This window comes from Empidonax traillii, unplaced genomic scaffold (assembly GCF_003031625.1).
Source record: "Empidonax traillii isolate 1590-97213 ecotype Southwest subspecies unplaced genomic scaffold, ASM303162v1 scaffold1061:size393372, whole genome shotgun sequence".
In the NCBI taxonomy this organism is placed as follows: domain Eukaryota; kingdom Metazoa; phylum Chordata; class Aves; order Passeriformes; family Tyrannidae; genus Empidonax; species Empidonax traillii.
In genome coordinates, this window is record NW_020956254.1 from 310046 (window position 1) to 332496 (window position 22451).

The window sequence follows — 22451 nt, forward strand, 5'->3', positions numbered from 1 at the left end:
GGGGAGTGCGGGGAGAGGCGGCGCTCCGCGGGGTCTGTAACGTTCTCGGTGTCCCAACGCAGAAGCGAAACGGATAAAAAGAAGGGAAAAAGAAAAAAAAAAAAAAAAAGAAAAAGTTAGGAGCGGCAGAGCGGCGCAGGAGCCGCGGCCGCGCTGCCGCGCACACGGACCTTTCCCCGCGCCGAGCCCGGAGCGGCTCCGCGTCCCGGGACCGTCCCCAGCGCTCCCGCCGCCCCGCCCGGCCCGGCCCGGCGCCACCGTTGAGCAACAGCGCCACCTGGCGGGGGCGGCGCGCCCCGCGGTGCCGGTGCCCCGGGCGGGGTGCGGGTGCGGGCCCGGAGGGCGGGCGGCGGCTGCTCCCGCGGGCAGCGGCTGCCCCGGGGCCGGGGAGGGCCGGGCAGATCGGGCGGCAGCTCCCGGCGGCGCTCCCTCGGCCGCAGGACGGCCCCTCCTGCCCCCCCGGTTCACCGCGAAGTGCCAGTCGTTGTCTCTTTTATGCACCGGGGCAGCGGCCGGGGCTGGGTGGGGTGGTGGGAAAGCCACGCGCTCGGAGCGATTCCCTCTGAGCGCCAAGATCCATCGGGACGCACGGGCTCGGCCACACCTGGGGCGCGCCCATGCGAGGCAGCGCCGTGCCCAGGAACACCTGTGCCGGCCGACGGAACACCTATGGCTGCTCCCTGGAACCAGCGCGGTGCTTCCACATAGCCCCGCTTTGCTTCGAGAGCTCCGACCACCGCACTCTTTAAAAAGAGTATTTACAACAAAATCGTAGGGTTTAGGAGCCCGCCAAAACCTGGGCGGGTCAGGCAGCGTCAGTGGCCTGAGCACCGTCCTTGAACAGTCCCTACTAACAGAGCTGCCTCCGGACCTGGCTGGCTGTCTGTCCGTCCGTCCTCCAGAGGCAGCGCTGCGGGACTGGGGGAAACCGAGCGGCCCCTCCTCTTTCCTCCCGAGGCTCTGACCCACCGCCGCTATCGGTACCGCTGCCAGTGCCTCGGGAAGCTCCAGGAGCGGCGGTTCCCGCAGCGCCTCCCGCCCCGGGAGCCGATCCCACCCGCAGCTCAGGTCCCCGCAGATCAGCGCGGCGGTAACACTCCCCCTCCTTCACCCGTGGGTGCAGCTCCCTCGCCCCCGCAGCGCCCTCTCGGCACCCCCTCGGTACCCCCGGTACTCCCCTCGGCCCGTGCGGGACACAGCTCCTTCCCCGGCTGCACCCAAGAATCGGGAAATCGCACCCAGGCTCCGTCTGGGGTAAAAGGAATCCTTGTCACCGTTAGCTTTAGTTTCCACACAGAACCCCTGTACAAGCTCGATGAGTTACAGATATACTATGAATGCATCTTAAAGTTTGACTAACAATCCCATGCATCAGGAAACACATCTGCCCAGAATCAGCTGTTTTCTCTTTAAATCATTCTACTTTTCCCCAAATTCAAATATTTGTAAAGCATAATACTTACAAACGCACTTCTTTGCTTAAAAATACAGAGTATCTTTCACGTGGTTTAATTTCAGATCAAGATCTAGGGAGGATGCATTTTATGGCTTATAAAACTGCTTTAAGAAGGTTTATTAACACAGTATTTAAAATGAGGTTCCTATAGTATGCGTCTCAGATTGCTTCCCTCGCCTTGAATATTTCTTTTGGAGCTCCCACTGGCAGAACCTTAAAGATAACCCTGCAAAGATAGCTGGTGTGTTTTTCTCTTTCCGTAGAAAATAAATCTTTTAAGCAGCAGCTTGGATAATGGGAGTTAGAAAACAGTGCAGCACAGTCAATGCAACTGTTAAAACTTGTACTTCCTGACTTTAATTATCTACAAGAATTCTTGGCCTAATGAGGAGGAAGAAAAGGTTTAGTTCCTTTTTTATTATTTACACAAAAATACAGGCAGTCCTCAATTAAAGCAATCTGAGTCGTCTTCTTTTCACGTCTTTGATGCGTCTGACAGACCTACTACAAGTCAGGGTAAACTTTATGGGAATGGTGAAGCATCAAAACGTCTTCTTTTTTTTTAATTGAAGTTATTTTTGTGGCAGTGCCAGAAAAGTCAGTCGTCATTAAAAATATATAAAATGCTTTGAAACCCTAAAAATATTTCTATAATTTAATGCAGTTTTAATTTGTCTAAAAAAAATGTAAAATAAACACAGACAATGTAAAAAAGGCCTGCAAATGTCATAAAATAAAATGTTTGCAATTCTACCAAATCCACTGTATTTTGGCTCCAGTATGTGGCGGGTTTTTTTAAGAAGTCTTGCCAAAATAATCACAATTTCCTTACTTTGTGTCATTTCAACGAATTGTAAAAATCCAGCTTGGTTTTAACAGATGTCATCGATACTTGGACTAAATCCTGTTCTCAGCTTCAGCCAGTAACCCCACCCTTCGACAAAGTACCTGACATCAAAATTTATTCCTTAAAATTTTGTTACAGCTGTTGGAGCTGTTGTATTTTTCTTAACTGCCTATTACCTGCGCTGCTGCCAACCTGCCAAGTTATGTTATTGTAACTCACTATCGGGAGTGATTTGTCTTTGATGGGAACTAATCATGTTTGTACCATCATCAAGTTTACACCATTTAAACGGTCAATTTAATGCAGCTCGAAAAAAGCACAGCCAGCGCCTCTGATATTTGTCTCAGCTCCTCAGTGAAACTGTATTCACTTGCAGCAGACACTGAAATAATTATGACAATGTGTTAAATGTTTGATCCTGTCTGCTTCATAGAGGTCAAGCCCAGCCGAATTATTTAGAGATCTGTTTACAGGGTTTGAATGGTACAGACAAACAGGCACTTGAACACACAAACACAGAGCTTTTGAGAAACTGTAAATCATCTTGAAATGTAAGGACTGAAACGTATTTTCCACTCACAATTTGCTTTCCTCTTATTTTAAAACACCGAGGGAATATATTAGTATACAAATAATTGGGTACTGACACAAGGGGGTTGTCTTGGATGTATCTCTGTACTTAATATTTTTAACAGAGCATTTCTGAATAGATATCAAATGTCTTTCACACACATACACTTATATAGATAGAGTTGCTTTGCATTTTTCCCAGTCACAAACACAACATTTGTAATTTAAATACATTACAGTCCCTGAAAGGGGTGTGACTTTGGATGAATGTTCAGTTATATTTTTACTTTATCTTTTCATTCTCCATTTTTCTATGTCCACCTACTCATGCTCGTCCATCTCCCCAGAAGCTTTTTGCTGTCAGTCAAGTGACAACCTCAGTAGGAAGCTCTGTGTGTTCATGGGCCTCCTGAGGCCCAGCACTACATTTAGATGGGGAAAAAAAAAAAGGAAAAATAAGAAAGCGGGGGGAGGAAGCACAAGCTCTTCCTTTAGTATGCAATTCCACAGCCTGCAGGAAAAATTCACCCATCTCCTCTGAAAAGCCATTTCCTACAAAAATGCAATCCTGCTTACTCCACTCCCACACAACTTCCACACTACTTGGCTATTTGCAAAGGAGTGTAAAATAACCCCAGGAAGTTTAACACTCACACACAGAGTCTTATTGTCAAAGGGGATAATGCCCCAAAGGTGCACCTTTATCAGGCTTGGCACCAGAGAGTCACTGCCGGTTCCTTTCCAGTACAAGTGCTCGGATGTGCCCAGCCTTTCCCTCCCTGGATTTACTGATTCTTTATGGATCTGTGAGTATTAAACATTTGTCGATAAATTACTTGATGAAATTTATTGTTAGCTATTTGAGAATAACAGGTTTTGATTTGATTTGAGTGAGATTTCATTCCTCAGGTCACGTTTGCCTTAGATGAAGTTGCAGGCTGTAATACAAAAAAGCCGTAGTGAGAGAACATCTACATGAAGGTAATGTGCATTTCTATAAACATCAAGCTTGCAGAATGATATTGTTTCAGCTGGGATTAGCAGGAGTTTTGCTGCTGACCTCAATAAGAAAAGGATCAGGTTTATAGCTCACTCGCAAATCCACTTTGCAAAAAAGTGAGCTTTAGGCACTGTAGATTATTTACACTTCCTTTTGTTAATCGTGACCATCATCAAAAGGGTTTCTTATTTATTACTGCCTTGATGCTGATTACAGGACTTGTGACAGTGCCTTTATTCAGACTAGGCACACAGCGTGACTTGACAATATCCAGACAGACAGATGCATAGATTTTTTGCCTTTTCTAACCAGCAGGGCTAAGGGAAACTAGATAAGCATAAGTGAAATGTAACGGGATTTTAATGACAATCGAAGTAGTACCTTTTATTACATTGCTCCTGACAACACAATGCAAATCTCATAGTTCGCCTAAAATGTATAATATGCCATTATCAAGTCCCTGAAAGGAAATCCTGTCATCAAAACTATTTACAAATCCAGGAGTGTTTATGATGCAGTTTTATGCTTCCTAAAATAAATAAACATAAAAGGGCACTGGCAAAAGGTAAAATCTGAGCAAAGAAATAAATGCACCAGGATGTCAAACCAGGTATTACCTCTTTTCACCTAACAAGCAGATCAAATGTAGCAAACACAAGTTGCCCACGCCTGCAGTGGAGGTGCTGGCTTCGCGCTCACCACAGCTCTCACCCTCAGCAGGGCCAGGAGCAAGCAGCAACCTGCAGGGCTTTTTCCTGTGCAAGTGTGACCGATAAACCGGTGCAAATGACTGTATAAGGCTGCAGGTTGTTTGCAGTGCGAGCACAGATGCTTGGCAACCCGGAGAGGAATGTGCCTGCCCACGTTTCATTGAAAGGTTATTTAGAGCTGTGGAGGTTAACAGACACCTTAATTATTACAAACTGCTTTCGAATATCGCTGGCTTTATGCTGCCTGTCCTTAGCAGCTGCGCTTCTTACTCATTCCGGATCTTTTGGGAGTAGCGTCAGCTTCCAGAAAATAAAAGTTCCCGGGATGAAGATGTAGGGCTGGCGCGCACGAGTGGAGTGGGTGGGAGGAGAGCTGCTGGCAGGGCCAGGGCCACCAGCCAGGGGGGATCTGCACGGGCAGCCTCCTCCAAAGAGCTCCTCGGAGCCCAGGCGAGGGAACGTGTGCCATTAATAATGAAACGAATGTCAGGGAAAGAGCCTCTGCCAGAAATTGTAGGGAATCTGCCTGTAGCAATTTCAGAGGAGCCTTAGCTGAATTTGAAAGGTAAAGCTGAAGTCTAAGCACCAAGAACTACAAACGGCATCCAGACTTCTTTAAAAGCACCCACCCATTTTTCTGCAGTTGGAGAAAACATTCAGTCAGACAGACAGGTTTCTCCTTTCAAGAACAGGGTCACAGTTTAAGATTTCTGTACTAGATTCTGGCCTGTACTAAAGTAAAGTTGAATTTTACCAGCAGCTTAGCTACTAAGTTTTAATAGGTAGGCAGAATCGGGCCCTTCACGTGAAATAGAAGAAATCTAAAATTAATATAAATGAAAAGAATGTTTTCCAGATTTGTTTTCATAATGGAATTTTAGGTTTCCTGCCATAATTTACTGCAGGTATTATTTAAAAAAATAAAAATGAAAAATACAGGATTAGTTTTATTGCACCACTAAGTGTTCTGCATAAATAAAGATAATTTTTTTACCAAGTCTCTGAATTGTCTTTCTTGTAAGACTGTCAAAAGAATAGTGTCAGAGCTCTATTTCATTTTTATTCTGTGTGTTCAGAGACAGCAATCTTTTCAGAGATTATTTATGCAATGATGGTACCGATCAAACTGCACCAGAGACAGGTTCCCTACAGAGCACTGAAGCTTTCTGGCACTTACAATAGAGTGTAAACCGTAATTAAACTCAGATTAAACTATCCTATCTGAGATAGTCCACTCATTATTATGAACAAAATATTTGCAACCATAGAGGAGAAAACTGTGTAAAGTAAGAAACAATAGCACCGCCTCCTTCTTTTTTAATGTGTGCTATTTTTTTAGTAGTAGGGCAAACTCTTTGTCTTTCTTTAGAATTAAATAAAAAGCCCTTGTTTTTTGTTCCAAAAAGTGGAAAGCCTTCATGCTTTTTTTTTTTTTTTTTTCTATGTATTCAGGCATGACTGGTACATTCACAGGACACAAGAAAGATTAGGACTGGGAATTTACCTCCATAAGAAGGACTCTGCTCTGACTTCTGCACAGACCTCCTAAAGAGCTACGCTTCTGAAACTGGATGTAGGTGATCAGCTCAAATGCCCACCTTAAAACAGTGATGCTAAATAAAGACAGAGAGATCTGTAGGCATCTAGTGCCTGTTGCTCCATTCTTGCAAATAATATGAAGATGTGCAGTTCCATGTGGTAACAGCTATAAGGAAGTGTGGAACTTGTGGTCTAGAGGTTGGCCAGCCTTAAAGAAATAATGATGAACTTAACTCAGAATATGAAGCACTGCCTGTGTTTCTCTGTCCTGATTTCAGAGAACCTATAGATACAAAATAATGGTTGTTATCTAAGAAATTATTTGTCCCATTTTAGGAGAACCAATAACTGGAAGAAGTGAGTATATGTATATGTGTGCTCTCTAGTTCAGTATTTGCACTGATTTTATAGCAGAAAATGGCAAATTCTGGATTAACTTCATGTAAGTGAAATAGTGTGCACAGAAATGAAAACCTGCAAGGACAATGTCAAAAAAGCCATCCCTCACTTTTATGTTAGAAAAGTGGCAGCCATTATTTTTCTCAGTGATGTCACTGATATTGGAAGAGTTCACAGAATAAGGCAGTTTGTTGTTCTGGGCAATGCTGCTACAGTATTTCCTTGTTCTCTTTTTCTTTATATCCATCTGCTAGGTCTTGTATCCTGAAATATTCCTGTATAGCTTCTTGCACAATCAAACCTCAAATCCACTCTCGGGGATCTGAGCCTCACTGTTGCAATGGAACAAAAGGTGTGCACAGGTCTGTACCTGCATCCTGCATTTCACAGGCATGAACCTCATTTTAAGAATTTTTAAAATTTATTACACACAAATTAGTTCCTTTCTTTTCCCTACACCAATGGCACCAATAAACGTTCTTTTCTCCAGCTGCAACCACTCTTTGTCAAGTTCCATTCCCCTCCAAGTTCTCCTTCAGCAGTGACCACCTCATCCCTTTAATGAAAGTCAGCCCCAAACCCTGAGTGTATTTTCTTGTACCAGGTCCATAACAACAGTAAAGAGCAGGGGCACATCTCTCTGAATTCTACCTTAAGGCAAGGTTTCCATTACAAATAACTCATCGGTGTTGCATCACTGAGACAGTCGACTGTAAGACTTTCCTAACACGTATGCAGTTGATATTTCCAACGATTTTTTTTTTTCCCCCAAACACGTCCACTTGCAGTATCCTGAGGTAAACAGCAAAAAATACTATATTTGGGGAGAAATATACAACTGCCACAGCTTTTACAGGCATCAAAATGCCACCCCCTCAGCCACCTCCCCTTCCCGCTCACCATTACTAATCCTTATTCACGTTACCACGCTGGCCACAGTTCCTAACGCAGACTAAAATTAGTAGTGTAAAACTTGCTTGCCTTGCTCGAACAATGGGTTCAGTTCTAAGGAAGAGTGTGACTAACTATTTGCCTTGACCCGTTGTGATCCCTTGTCCCCCATTTCCAGGGCTTGCACAGCACCAGGAAAACAGCAAAGAGCCTTTTGCGGTGGGTTGGAAACAAAAGGAAAGGATTACTGGTCACTTTTTTGTCCCCTCCCTTCTACACCCACAGTAAAATTTATGGGTTTTCTTCCCTTGATTACTATCTGAAGCTTTCATCAAAATATATCTTTGGGCGAGATCAAGTAAAAGATAATATAGATTTGTTTGAGTTTCTTCCACCATTCCAAAATATCAAAAATGCCAGTAAGATACTCAAATAAAGAGCTGTAAAAGTAAAACAGATTCCCAGTGGTGACATCTGTTAGTATAAGGATTATTCAAACATCTCTAGAGTTTTCCAAAGACATGCCAGGATGGCTTCCTACCGAAAGGCAGCTCAGTCTAATATCCTCCTTGGCTAATCTACATACAAACCATGTTTCTGTATTTTGTTGGCACTAAGAAACTCACATGCTTGTCTTGACATGGAAGTGAAAAGAGATTCAAAGAGAATCTGAAAATGCATATACTGGGGAACCAGTTTAAACTGACCTTGGGATTAGAGAATTATCTTTTTGTGAGGCTGAACAGAATTGTCAGTGCATGGTTCAGTGAGAAATACATTTCTGCTGAAAGCAACTTTATCATCTGGTGCAAGACAGTTTCGTTTTAAGAGGACACCAGCATGATCTGGTGGTCTTTAAGGGAATAATTTCAGTCTTTTTTGGATTAATTGGCTTGTTTTACCCGTGAATACGATCCCACGTAAACACGTACAAAACCTGAATAAACATGCTCTGCCAGTCTCATGGATAGAAGGAAAAACAGAAAGGATCCATTAGAAAACTGTGCTGTAAACAGAAACAGAGGCTATAAAGCCACTCCAGAGTTGCCCCAGACTGTCCATTTTCCTCAGACCTCTCAGGTGGCCCATGCAGAGCACCTACAGTCTCTCAGAGAGAGCTCTGTACACGCTGTGGGTATCACTCCCTCGGTATCAGTTTAAGAGGCCAGCTCACAGAGGTGGAATTGCACCAGTCATGACGTGAGGTTTAACGCCAGCAGCTCCACACCCCACGTGGAAACACCGTGATGGCTTCATTCCACTGGGAACTTCCTGGAGCCCATAAACTGATGAATAAACTTTACCTAAGGATTGCAGCAATATTTATAGCGTTGAGAATTAATCCATTAGGTGTTTCCAAAGCCCGAGCATAGTTTCTAAGAAACTTAATTTGGGAGGCATTTACCGATACACCAACGAAATTAAATATAAGAAGACAGCATTTAGCCTGATTCCAATACATGATGTTTGTGAGTGCTAATGATTTTTTCTCCTTTAATTAAAATTCACTTTAAAGTGTTCTCTAAATAAAACATTGCTTAAAATGTAGCATCTCTTTAAGAGTCTATCACTCACACGAAGCTTTCAGAAAAAAATCACCGCAACTTAAAAGGCACTATAGGATATTTAGACTGGAGTTATCTCACAACGTGTTTGCTGGCTGCTCTGTTATTTGAGCTCTAAATGTTAAACACGTGAAAGCAACATAAAAGGATCTTCCCTGTAAAGCACATTTTCCAAATTCCCTCTATCTATCCATAAAGATCTGTGTGTTTCTACCCATCTGCAGCCACATTTATTTTTGCATGTGTTTGAGTGCATATCTCTCAGTGTCATAAGGTCTTCATAAATAAATCAACCTACTTAGATCTGCATGCTTTGAATAACAAGTCAGCCACCAAACCAGCAGATGGATACATTTTTAATTAGGTAAGCAGTCAATGCCTGTTGGTTTGAAAACTCTCTTGTTTCTCTTAAAAAGACAGAAACGAACCAAATTAAATCCAAAATTGCAGTGGGACAGCATAGTGGTTTTAATCTGTGTGTAGCTGCAGATCAGCTCAGAGCCCAGCCTGTGAGACAGCTTGAACAAATGCAGTATTTTATATCAAGCAAACCTCAAAGTGAAATATTTAAGGATCTTGCAAGAATACGTTGTAAACAATATGTATTTTTCAATACCACATGCGGTTACTTATGCAATCTTCTCACTTGAGCAAGACTCTCTGATCTTAATTCATTTACTGTGTTGCCTTTGCAATCTCTCAAGCAAAATATTTTTAAGCAGCAACTTTTAATTTACATAATCAGACATACTTTCCCAAATAACATGGAAGAAACTCAGAATTAACAACATCTTGTACCGCTTAAATAATCCATGAAAAAAAAACAAACTTCAGCAGCTCCAGTCAACTTCTTCCCACCAAAAAAAAAAAAGAAGAAAAAAAAAAGAAAAAAAAAAATCAGTTTTGGACTTGGAGCAAAATTTAAAATGACAGATACACATCTTATGCCTACCAAGCTTTCCACGCTCATCTGAATTTCTCTGGCTCCTGAATGTCCCGGTAAAAGCTCCAGAGTACACCAGTGCAGGGGTGAGGGCTGGCCCATGCCAGAGAGTCCTAGAGGAGACCTCCATGTACCAAGAACTCCCCAGGGCACCTTGCAGGCAATGGGTCCACCCAGTGCCATCTCTCCCACTGTCCCTGCCTCACCCATCCCTGACATGCTCTCCCTGTTGGCTCCCGTTAACCAAAACGAGGCCTTTTGTGTCCACTGAGCTCTTTTTTCCTTAAGAGTTCCGAATTTCTCCTGTAGTTCCCAAGTGCTCTTCCCTCGCTCTTCTGATTTTTTTTCTAATCCTTATTCAGTTTTATGCTTACAAAAAAGAATAAAATTCACAGAGTAGAGAAAATCTCCAGACATAAAATCTGATACTTAAACAAAATAACTTAAAAGTAAATGGGCCAGGTTTAATCTTTGATGTCACTTCCTTGGATTTCATGATATAACACCTGAGGTTAATTTTTTCCATTTTATTGCAACAGGCCTTTTTTTCTGCATATGCTTATGGTAAAATAATAAGCAAGTTTTCCATATGTTAAATAGTAAAATTTAGTTCTATCATTTCTCTTCATGCCTTTACAGTTCTCTTCAGCTGACTAAATGGAAAATACTATATCTCTAGAGCTGACTGGAAAAGAAATAAAGGTCTGACTCTCATCCCACTTTTATGCAGTTTGTGCTGATGTAATTGTACTGATTTCAAGGAAATTGCTTCAGATTTGTGCCATTAGTCCGATGAGAATTTAGGTGTCAGTGTACTCTGAAAATACCCAGCTCTGCAAAAACCTTAAGGACTACTCTCAGAGTTTTACATCCTGAAGTCTAATTGCACTGTGTAAAATAGCATTTATTAAAGATCAGATACGATGCATAAAGATGGCAGTTATTTGAAACTTTAGGATGTAATATTTGCCCACCGATCTACATGGGCCATTATGCTTAAACACTGTAGGAGTAAAGGAAATAAAATGTCTCTTATATGTGGCATGACTTTATATTCTTATTTGAAATGAAAATACTGCAAGATGGAGAATATTAATAGGGCAAGCTGAAACCAGCTCTCATTGTTTAGAAATTCTTTTTAGGCCTGTGCCCTGTGCTACAATTTTGCTTGTGCCTGCTCTGAGATATGTGTTGTAGCTCACAACTGAGAGGGAAGGAAAATGCTGTAATTTCACAGTGGCTGCTGATGAGAACTCACCACATTTATTTGAAAAAGCAGAAAATCACAGTGAGCTATGCAGTGCCCTGCTGCTCCCATGTACAGCACCAGCACTGCAGAACTCAAGCGCAGGTCTCAGAGCTCCCTGGGCTGCAAGGTGGGTGGAGGAAAGAGGCAATGTGCCCTCTGGCAACCTGGACATGGTGAGGGCTGAAAAAAATGGGATGAAAACGTCCTTGCTATATTTCAGCTCTGCGTTAGCAAATTACAGCTGAATATGACAAGATGAAGGATAACATAGTTTGAGTCATTTGCATGTAGGTATTTTTGTACCGGGATCTAGAGCCTTATACTCAGTCTGCCCTACAAACCATCCAAAGAGCACTGCCCTAACTCAGAGGAATAGAACACATTAGATAACCACCACAATCAGTGCTTTGCCCCTTTTTACAGTTTCTTAGAAGGAGGTATGAGCAAATAGTTTATGTTTTGTTTTATGGGCAACAGTAGAAAGATGGAGCCTTTCTACTGAAACTAAGGGATTTATGATTTACGCTGCTCTGATGATCAACATCAGAATAAGTTAAAGTAGAGTTATGGTTGTTCCACTCAACAGGACTTCCAGACCACTGTTTCAAACCACAAGAAGAGTTGGTGTAAATTTCAAAACAATATTTTTTGTGCTTATCCTCCAATCTTGTTCTGACCTCCTCTACTAGATCCTCTTTTAAGTAAAAGTGTGTAAGAGCCTCAGGAACACAATACTATTGCTTAATTTTGTCTGCCTTTCATTAACGTTTATATGAGTTTATGCTATGCCTTTCAGTGTTTTCCAGCTGATAAATGTTTTTCTAATATTGAGCACAGATCATTTTGCTTATAATCAAGTAAGAGAAATTAAGTTTAACATCTGAGAGCTTTAGGCAAAAATGTCAGGCGTGGACCAGATGACCACATGAGAGTTGCAGGCTCCCTTTGTGCCTGAGATTGGCTGGTATTGTTTTGATGCTGTTGCACTGGAGCAATGGCACTAATGTAATTACGAGATCAAGCAACATCTGGCGGGTTTGGCACCCAGCTCACAATCGATTGTCAGTTCGGGTCAAAGGATGAATGCGCCCCAAGTGCACGTCAGGGTGCGCAATCATAAAGCTTGCATTAGCCAGGAAGGGGGGACACAGCATTCTTGAGTTTCATCGCCCAACAAAATTGATGGCCCACAAAAGAGCGGTGGCACAACACACAAAAGTGATGATGCCAGAGAGACTCGCACGCTGCGGGCGGTATTTGACATCTTCTGGCTGTGGGCTGTTGTGTGTTGTGATTTATGTCACCATAATGATTGATTACTTTCAGATCATTCCCATTCTACCATATCTCTGAGAATTTCCCTCTTCTTCAAACATCTTTTTGTTCCGTGAGCCCTAGGCTGCAGATGGCACCAACCCACGCATCTCCATTGTTTGAAGCCTGCAAGAGCTCCACCATTCTTTGGGGGAATGCTCAGAGCTGAGTAGCTAGTGTCCAATTAAGTCCTGAAACTGTGGCTGCAGGCACTTTAACCTTTTTTTTCCCCTTGCTCTTTTAGGAATTTCATTGCATGTGACAGCTGCAACTCAGTGATACCTAAAAAAAGTCATCAAGAAAGATAATCAGAAGGAGACACATTTTTTCAGGTTATAGAAAAGTGCTTCAAGTGACGACTACAGCTGCATCTGTCACACCTCCATAAAGGTTCTTCTGATCATGTTTCACAAAATGAATTATCATCTCTGGCATGCAGCATTACAGCAGACTCTGTGTAAAGACAACAGGCTAAAGCTTCTGCATGCTAGGAAGCCAAAAATGCCTCTGGGATGCTTATGCAAATCATACGTTTTCTCTGATATCTCAACTATTCTGTGTGACACATAAAATATCAGTGACTCAATATTCATATGATAGGAAAAAAAAAAACAAACAAGAATTCAGGGTTCATATAAGAAAAGATTGAATTTTTTAGATTTATTTTTTTTTGGCAGATCTAATATGGCACAGTGTCAGGGGGATTAGTATAGTGAATAGTGAGGATCTTAACTTTTTCAAATCACAACAAGCAACGATAACAAGCTTTATTAGTTTGTATTTTCTCCTTCGTTGGAAAGCAACACCACTAAGAAGAAAATATTTGCTATTACTTGAGTCACTGACAACAAGATATACAAAAGGACTCTCAAGTTTCCACAAAAGGCTTTTCCTGTCACCACAAATGTGCAGTACTGCTGCCCAGTGCTCTCTGGAGCTCTGTGTGCTCTCTCTTTCCCTCCTGGAAGCCCTCAAAGCACAGACTGATTTTGGTTTTAGGCAGGATGTTACACAGTCTGTTTTGAGTCAAACAGGTAGAGGGATCAGCTCCTGTGTAAACCTAGTAAGGATTCAAGCTGTAGGGCAGGCTGAGGCCCATAAGTGATGTTCACACACCACACAAAGAGATTTCAAAATGATTGGGTTCCTGTCTGATAAGCAGGACTGTCACTGCACGTGCACCAGCGTGGTGCCTACCTTCTGTCAAAAGCCAAAGAAAACTTTCAGCTGGACTCAAGGAGGTCTGGTAATACCAGGCAAAATACCCAAAGTACTCATATTGTGCCAAAAAAAAAAAAAATGACTGGAGAGAGTAAGAGCAGTAAGTCTTCTTGTGCTGGCTGAAGTTATAACTGATTGTCCTCTTTCTTAAAAACAAAATGATCTTAAACAATGGTATTCAGTAGTTACATGGACAGAATTAATTTCTCATATCCAGTGATCCTCATCTCTTGCTTTGTTTAATTTTCATACAGGTAACTAGGGATGCAAGATATCTGTCAAAGGCTCCAAGCCTGGATGTGTCCTCAGAGTGAAGATTAGAGGTACTGATCCTTTCTTTTTTTCCTGTTTTTTTTTTCCTTTTTTTTTTTCTTTTTTAATAAGTATCTGAGGAGTTCCTGTGAAAGCATTTAATGTAACTGGGTCACAAAGAATGAAAGCTGTCCTTGGGCAGCCTTTGAACAGGCACAAATATGTTTTCCTCTTTATTTCTTTTTCAGCAGAACAGAAAACATAAGCCCTCTTCCATAAGCAGTATTTCATTTTCAAGAGGCTCTGCAACTCCTGAGAACCCATAAACGGTGCTGACTGTAATTCTAAAAGTCTTCGATGCACACACTCTGAGCCTGATTCCCACTTAGCCTAAAGTTTGCATCATCTTTGCACCCACTGTAAAACTGTTTTTCTTGCTGGAATTGCAAGGAAGGGTTTGATTTTAGGGAGAAGGCAGATCAAAATATTTGGCGAGGGGAGGAACATGTTTGATGCTGCCAGTTCAAAAGGGAGGCCCTGTCTGCAGGGACAGCACTGCACCCACGGAGTGAAAGGCCTGACCCAAGCTTGTATTGAAGCACTACAGTACTGAAACCCTCCTCTCACTGGTTTACTTTACTTAAATGGATGTGTAAAACTTCTTAGATGCAAGAAAAGACAGTAAATGTGTTTCCCAGAGAAGGCAGATGAGCCCATGCACCCTGACACAGGGAATGATCACAGTCCTGGTTCCCTCTGCAGAGGTGGAACAAGCTTGCACTGTCTCCTGATGTGCTATAGTGACCAGGCTTTTGGGGACAATAATCTTGATCTTACAATTTAGATATATCCAACATAACCCGGGTTTAAAGAGTCAAGAAGAAAATTAAAAAGCAATATAGGGAATTAAGAGCATATCTACAGCTTATATTGCCTTTTGGCTGCCTTGTGATGCCCTTGTGGCTGTTCGCAGTTGCCATGAGCTACAGCAACTCTCAGGTAATAATAAAGTGTTTGAACTGACTGAATACTTGCATAGCTGGATGAAGTGATGGGGAGGAGAACTTCTCCTCAGTCAATATTGGCCCAGAAAACAGGTTTGACAGCTCACTCTTACCAGAAGAAAAAAAACAAAACAAAACAAAACAAAAAACCCCAAATAACTATTTTGTCATTGGGCAAGATGATGTTTGTAAAAAATCCAGTTTACTTCATTGCTAAGGAATGATTTGTGTTTTGAGAGACAACTCTGCACTTTTCACCAGTGCTTACAGTTAAGCATCAGAATTTCAAAGGCTCTGTAAAAGGCAGAGGCTCACGTGCTGTGCACACCCTTCTCTCTGCCACACAAACTACATGCTCCTCTCAGTATTGTTTTAATGAAATCATGAGAATGGCTCTTATTCAGCCAAGCACTTCAGCTTGAAGTATTCAGTATAAAAGCACCTCTCTTGACTTCCTCAGGATTATTCGTGTGCCTGCCTTTGGCATTTAAGCACTTAGTTAGACCGAAGTCCATAGCATTATCTAATGAAAACAACTAAATAGAACCAGACTAAAATAATGCAAAGCTTGTGACCACCATTCCTGAGGAGCCCACTTTGTAGAATGGATCCCATTTATAGAATATAACGGGACAGAGGTTCCTATTGCTATATCACCTGAATCAAGATGAAGAGACCAAGGAGTTACAGATAGAGAGTCACAGCCTGAACGAGGTTGGCAGGGACCTGTGAAGGTCATTTTAGCCGCTCCCTTTCTCGAGCAGAGTCACCTACAACAGGCTGCCCACAACCATGGGCATAATGGTTATTTTGAAAGCATCTGTGAATGCTAGAAAAACCTTCAAGCTAAAAAAAAAAAAAAAAATTATTCATTTAATGAATGAGTTTACAGATTCTTGAGAGAACTGAAGTCAAAGCAAAGGCTTGCAGGAGAACAGAAATAGTAGTGGACATCACAAAATAAACTCTCCCCAGTTTCTAATCTGACAGCAACCAGTGATCTTAAGATAACACCTCATACATCATTTTGGCCTAAAGACTCGACAGAGCTTTTTTTGTGAAGCAATATCTCCTGCAAAAGGACAGAACATTCTCTCAGTTTAATCTCTATACCTCCATGCTCTATATCTCTATTTCATAAAGATCAGGGGGGCACGACTGAAGACAGAATTAGGCCTATTCTCCAAAGGGAATAAGACAAGCTATACATTTTTATTAAGTAAACTAATTATTTGCCTGGTGAAAACTGCACAGTTTAAAATTTATTGTTATGCCATAAAAGTCCTACAGTACCTGCAAAACATACCTCCAGCAGAATCAGCTCGCCTCTTTATTATGGAAGGAGGAAATGTGCCTTGTGCAGAACTGACCCTCTGAAGGTACGGTCTGGCGTAGTTCCACACCATGACTGCTGATGGGGATTTTGCAATGGAGACAGTCAGCCTATTGTCATGGAAAAGCAGGATTTCCACCACAGGCTGTACAGTTTGCAGATCAGTGTGAGATCTGACACAGACAGCACTTGTACTTCCAGGGTTTGACTCAAAGTCACGGCCAGCAGAGTCTATGGACAAAAATACTCTTCCCAAAAATGAAGCAGTCAGAATAATGGAGTGGAAATATTAATTTCTAGACTGGACATGCTTGCCAGGTTCTTTACAGCAGCTTTTTCTGTACAGAGGTGGACTAAGATACTGTTTTTAAAAAATCATCTACATGCTAAACAGTTCCAGTAATGTTTCAGTGAAAATAAGCTTCAAAAGTAGGCTCAGCATGCATGCTTTCCTTTCTGACCTCTCTCCCCAGTGGAAATAAACCTGATATGTGGACCTGTGTCTGAATTTCTATTTCATGCTGACAGAGAGAGGTATTAAACCAAAAATCACTCCTAAAGCTTACTGAGTTTCCACGCTCTCATCAGGTTTGAGATATGCATGGTAAAGGCACCTCTTATGAGGAAGCACAGAACGGATTGATCAGTGTCTAGAGTGCATTCTTAGGAAAAGAAAAAATCAAGATTTATTTTTTTCTTTTCCACTTTTACTAGAATTTATTTAGGAACTCCGCTAAAAATCAAAAAATATTCTGGTATATATGACCAGCATATAACTCAGAAGATCTTTCCCTGGAAAGAATCAGCAGTTCACAATTTCAGCTCAGTCTCTGTAACTTTCCGTACACACTCTCCTAGACAACTTATTTATTTATTGCATTTCTAAGGACGTTCTTTTAGGGCCCGTGGACACGTGTACATAACAGCCATAAAAATCACAAATACGAGCACAAACCCTGACTGAACAGAGCCAGTGAAATGATTCATGCTCTGCAGAATTCCTCTATGTGTTAAGCTTAACAGAAGCAATTGTTTTTCTTCCACACTCGTAACACAATCACTACATTTGCCCTTGAAAATGTCTGCCTAAGAACTACACACCTCTCAGGGTTAAAGAGCTGGGGCTTGCTTATTTTTTGTTTGGTTTGTTTGTTGGTTTGTTTGTTTCCCCAGGTCAGAATCTTTTTAAAATAAAAGGTTTAGAGATTTCGTTTGAGCTACCTCGATGGCTGCAGCCCTGCACAGGGTCAGCCAGCAATAAGCAGCCCAGCTGTAGTGGTGGGGTTTCTGCTGTTCTCCCTCCAGAGCAGAATAAATGTCCTTCCATCACTCTGTGGAGCGCTTGATTTCCCACAGAATGGTTTATTTCTGCAGAATTCTCCAGGCACACAAACCATTCTGTTCTGGTGAGCTCTGCACGTCTTATTCATGGTAATTACGTTCACATCTTTGATCTCAGATGAGATCTCTTGTGCATATTTTGTTCTGTTTATGTCTTTGATCTTATTACTTGTTTTTCCCCCTTTTTTTTTCCAGTCCCCTGTCTTTCCATTTGAAAGATATTCATCCTACATCACTTTAAAGACAAAAGGTGAAACAGTGGCGTACGTATCCTAAGTAACCTTGCAGAATATACAGAAGTACTGAGCAATTTTTTGAGCAGAGCACATCAGGGTTTTGTCTCTCAGTTTAAACCAGCAGCAGCACATCATGCTGCTGACACCAGGAATGCAGCTAGGCAGCTGAAAACTATGTGTGATACAGAGAAGAGTATATTAAAAAAAAAAAAAAGGGAAAAGCACAGTTATTGTGATGACCACGGTGACAGCAGATTACCCCGGCAGAGAAGAGACGTGTGGGACCCACTGGTGTGCCCTACCAAATCTGCTCTCCATGGCAACAGGCAAGGGACAGGGGAGGCTGTGTCAGGAGCCCCACATGGAGTGGGGACTCGCTGTCCCACAGCCCCCACTGCCCCTGACAGGCTCCTCAGCTGTGTCAATGCTGGAAGATTCAGTCCCAAAGCACCTTTGCAGTAAACTTGCCCCACAACAGGCATTTACTAATAAATCAAAGGAAGTGATAAATACTTGTGACTTCTCGGGTGCTTGTATTGTTAATACTAAAATGCTGAAAACATCACAATTGCCCCACTGGCATCCCATGGATGACAGTAAAAACACAGACTCATGGTTGACAGTCAAAACACAACACTGTTTTGCTAAAGCTTGTTCTTCGTGAGGTATCAAAGCAGAACAGAGGAGTAACATTTCCAGCTCTCAGAATTACCATAGTAAGATGACCTGAATTTACTCTAGCATTTCATGGGGATTAAGCTGAAAGACTAGATAGATCTTCAGTTATTAGAGAAAAAGCATGGGTAGGTCAGCACTACATAAAACAACTGTCTCAAACTCCAAATTCCCCCCAAACTCCAAACTCTAAGTTGAAACTTTAAAACACTCCTTTACTATGAAGCGATTGCCTTTATCACTCCCCTGCACTGTGCTGGCTTGGCTAAAACTGCAGAGGGCTGACCACAGATCTACATGACACAGCCATGACGAGCATCCTCTGCTCTCCTTTATCACCCCACAGACAACATCTTATATCAGTAATAAATACAGAGTCATCACAGGGGGCTACGGGCTGGCTAAGGATGAATGGCAGTTTCTATCTGAGAATTTCTACAGATTAATCAACACGCTTGCGCTAGAATTTCTCAGGTTATGGGAAGCGTGGATGAGGGGCAGAACACTTCGCTGTGAAAGTTGTTTTTAAATGCCAAAGTTTATTTACCAAATCTCAGTGGAATTCTCAAGCAGCCACGTATGTGCATACCATGTTGTAGCACTGAGAGGCTCATAAATCCCTGTTTGTCTTCCTATGAAACACGTGGAGGTCATGCTAAAGATCCTGTGTTACAGTAACATAGAGCTACTAGTGCTGTAGTCACTGCTTGCAATGTATGTGTAATAAATTTCTCTGAGATCTCAATTACCTCTCTACTCATCCTGTTGTGAAAATGGAGTTATTATCTCAGCAGGGAATATAGTGTCACATTGCTTACTTTGCACAGGTTCCCCTCCACGTGACTAATCCTTCACTCATGGTTATAAAGGTGCAGGGATTGGTTGCTAAAAGCCCTGTGAAAACAGCAGGCAGAAACTGCAACTCCCAGGTCATCCTTAATCCAACAGAGATGTCACAGCAAGTACGACTGAAAGATGCTCATCAGTTTTTTTAAGTATGTGTAAACAAGAATTCATTAAAAGATTAAGATGGTGAACAAACTTTTCACGAGATAGAGCTAAGAAGAGACAATGTTATTAGAATATTTCTATCTTGAAAAAGAGAAGGCAGAACCTTCAAATAATTTAGTCTCTGCCTTAATTCCAGCAACACAGAGCAAGTGATTCTTTGGAATTCATCCCGACCTCCTCAGAATCTATGCTCAAATTTTCTCCTGCCTTCCAAAATCATATCAGAAATCTCACTTCCTTATTGTGGATGAGCATTTCTCCAGCAACTCATCTGTTTTTAAAGCAGCAGCAGCACCTCTCTGCTGGCAGCATCCCTCCCCCTGCAATTGAAGTGCCTTCTCAACCTGAGCCTCGGATTGTGCAGTGATTATATCATTTGCTGTCTTTGATGATGTGCAGACATCCCAGGTCTTTTGCAACATAACACAATACTGTATGGGAAAGTCCTTTGTGTAAGGTAAGTGGAAAGAGACCTTCATGTCTGTAATCCCATTTTAAAAGTAATTCTATGACATAGGAACCTGCAAATCCTTGTTTGATCTGAAATTAACAACAAAACAGTTTTAAGACATTTGAAATCCTCCCTTATGTGTTCTTTCATGATTCCAGTAATATGAGTTGCACTGCTGCATTTCAGAAACTATTTCATATTCTCAGTCGTTTCTTGGTCAGACTGGTTCCCTAAATCCACCCATCTTGTGCCATTTAATTACTGAATTGTAACAAAAATAAAGAGGACAAATGGGATCTCAAGAATTCTTAGCTGAGACCCCTGACCCAAAGAAGGATACCACTCCTGACAGGCACTTGCTATCTTTTCCTCAGGGAGTTCCACATCAGCCCAATGAAGTGCTGTTCCAGCATCACTGCTGTTGGGAGCGGAGGGCGGCTTTGGGAGGGCACAGGGCTCGGAGTGTGGCAGCAGAGTCAAGAGTGACCAGCAGTGTGGAAAACTGCCAGGAACTCTCTTAGCTTCATAGCATTTCTCCTGCTTAGAGAAATTACATAAAAGACATGGAAATTTTTATTTTTGTTGTTACTCTTTCTGGTAAGTGAAGAACAACGTGTTGTACCAGTTCAAAGTATTTTAACATTTTTTTTACCTGTCCTCAGGGAATATATAGATACTTTTGTATAATAAAATGTATATTTCTGCACAATATAGATGAATTGGTTATCTATATTCATCTATGTGTTCCGTATTTGTCAATAAAACTTAGGGTAAGACAACTTGCAAGTGTTTCAACATAATTTTACACTTTTGCCATAACAGCATATAAACAAGAAACTGAACTCATTCAACAGAGAGTTAAAATTGGAGTTGAGCAGCTATATTTTTTTTTCTCCCCAGGAAGAGTTGTGGTCATTTCAGACAGTAACGAAAAGTTCAGTCTTCTCAACAAATTTTGTGATTTTTTTTTTCTTTTTTTGCAGAAATATTCAGTCAAAACATTTTGGCTGCAACGAAAGGGGTTAACAACTGTTAATGCCTTTCAAGTGCAAAGATTTACATCATGATCATTTCTCACCATGTGAATTTCTTGTCTTTGAAAAGTATCTTAATTTCAGATTGAATACAATGGTTCAGCACTATAATTACCCCCTCCTTTCGTTCTCTTATGGAAATAAAATTCATAATTCTTCCTGTCATTTTTACATATTATACTCATGTCACCAGGAGTTTTAAAGTTTCTTTTTTTTAAGGTAGTTACTGGTGGCATAATAAAAGAGAGAAAATTAATTTCCTGTAGTTTGAATCAAAGTGCCCCAGTGTCTCAAGATGCGACGTCATACTAAAACCGTAAAGTTAATGGAATATTAAAATCTGTCAGTTGAGCTTCACAGGGAAAAATAGTTCATCGTCTGAAGATTGAGAATGTGCTGGTAAAAGGGGCTATGTAATTCACCAATTAACTGCTCAAAATTAAAATGAGAGAGGACCTGTCCTTTCTGTTTACAGAAAGGAGAGCTGTATTGCAACAATTAAAACCCCCTTCTAATTTTGAGGTAAATAACAATTACTGATTCCTTTTAAATATCATATGGCAATAACAGCGCTCCAAACACAAACAGTTTTTCTGTGCCTTTGCTGGAGTGATTAAAATGTTGAAGGCATCCCAGCAAGTCCCTGAGCTCCTTGACAGCTGTCATTGCTATTGAACACAACTATAACAGCCAGAGAGAGCCTTATTGGTAAACTGTTCTGTGTTGCCACAAAGGCAATCTCACCATTTCACACAGGCATCTGCTGCCATATTCTGGAGCTTTATTCCTTCCCTCTCAGACGGAGCCGGTGATCCGGTGCCATGTGCAATTTCTCCCTCTTTATCAATACCATTTGGTGAGGCTTGTGCCACCAGAGCTCAGAAGGTTTTGTTTCCAGGAAAATGAGCAAGGAAAATACATTTTTGCCGAGTATAATGGTCTCTTTCTGCGCTAGTCATGTGCAACAATGGAGCCGAGGGCTTTTCAATGGGGAGTGGTGTGACTTCAGTGTTTAAATATAAATGCACAGAGTTTTTATGAGAAGTGCTGTTTTCTTCCAATTTACATTTTTTTTTTTTTTTTTTTTTTTTTTTTTTTTTTTTTTTTTTTTTTTTTTTTTTTTTTTTTTTTTTTTTTTTTTTTTTTTTTTTTTTTTTTTTTTTTTTTTTTTTTTTTTTTTTTTTTTAATGGTAGGAAGAGGAGAAAGCTTCACCACAATGAGCTGCAGCTTCAATAAAGACAGATCAGACGGCCCCATGTCTGGCCAAGCAGAGCCACGCAGCCACAGCCCCGGCAGTGCCAGAGCCCCCTGCCAAAGGCAGCCCCTCTCCTGCCTCCTCGAGCTGTGCTGCCCCTCACATCCCTGCACCCTGACAGCTTTCATCCCCACAGACACCCCCAGGCAGAGGA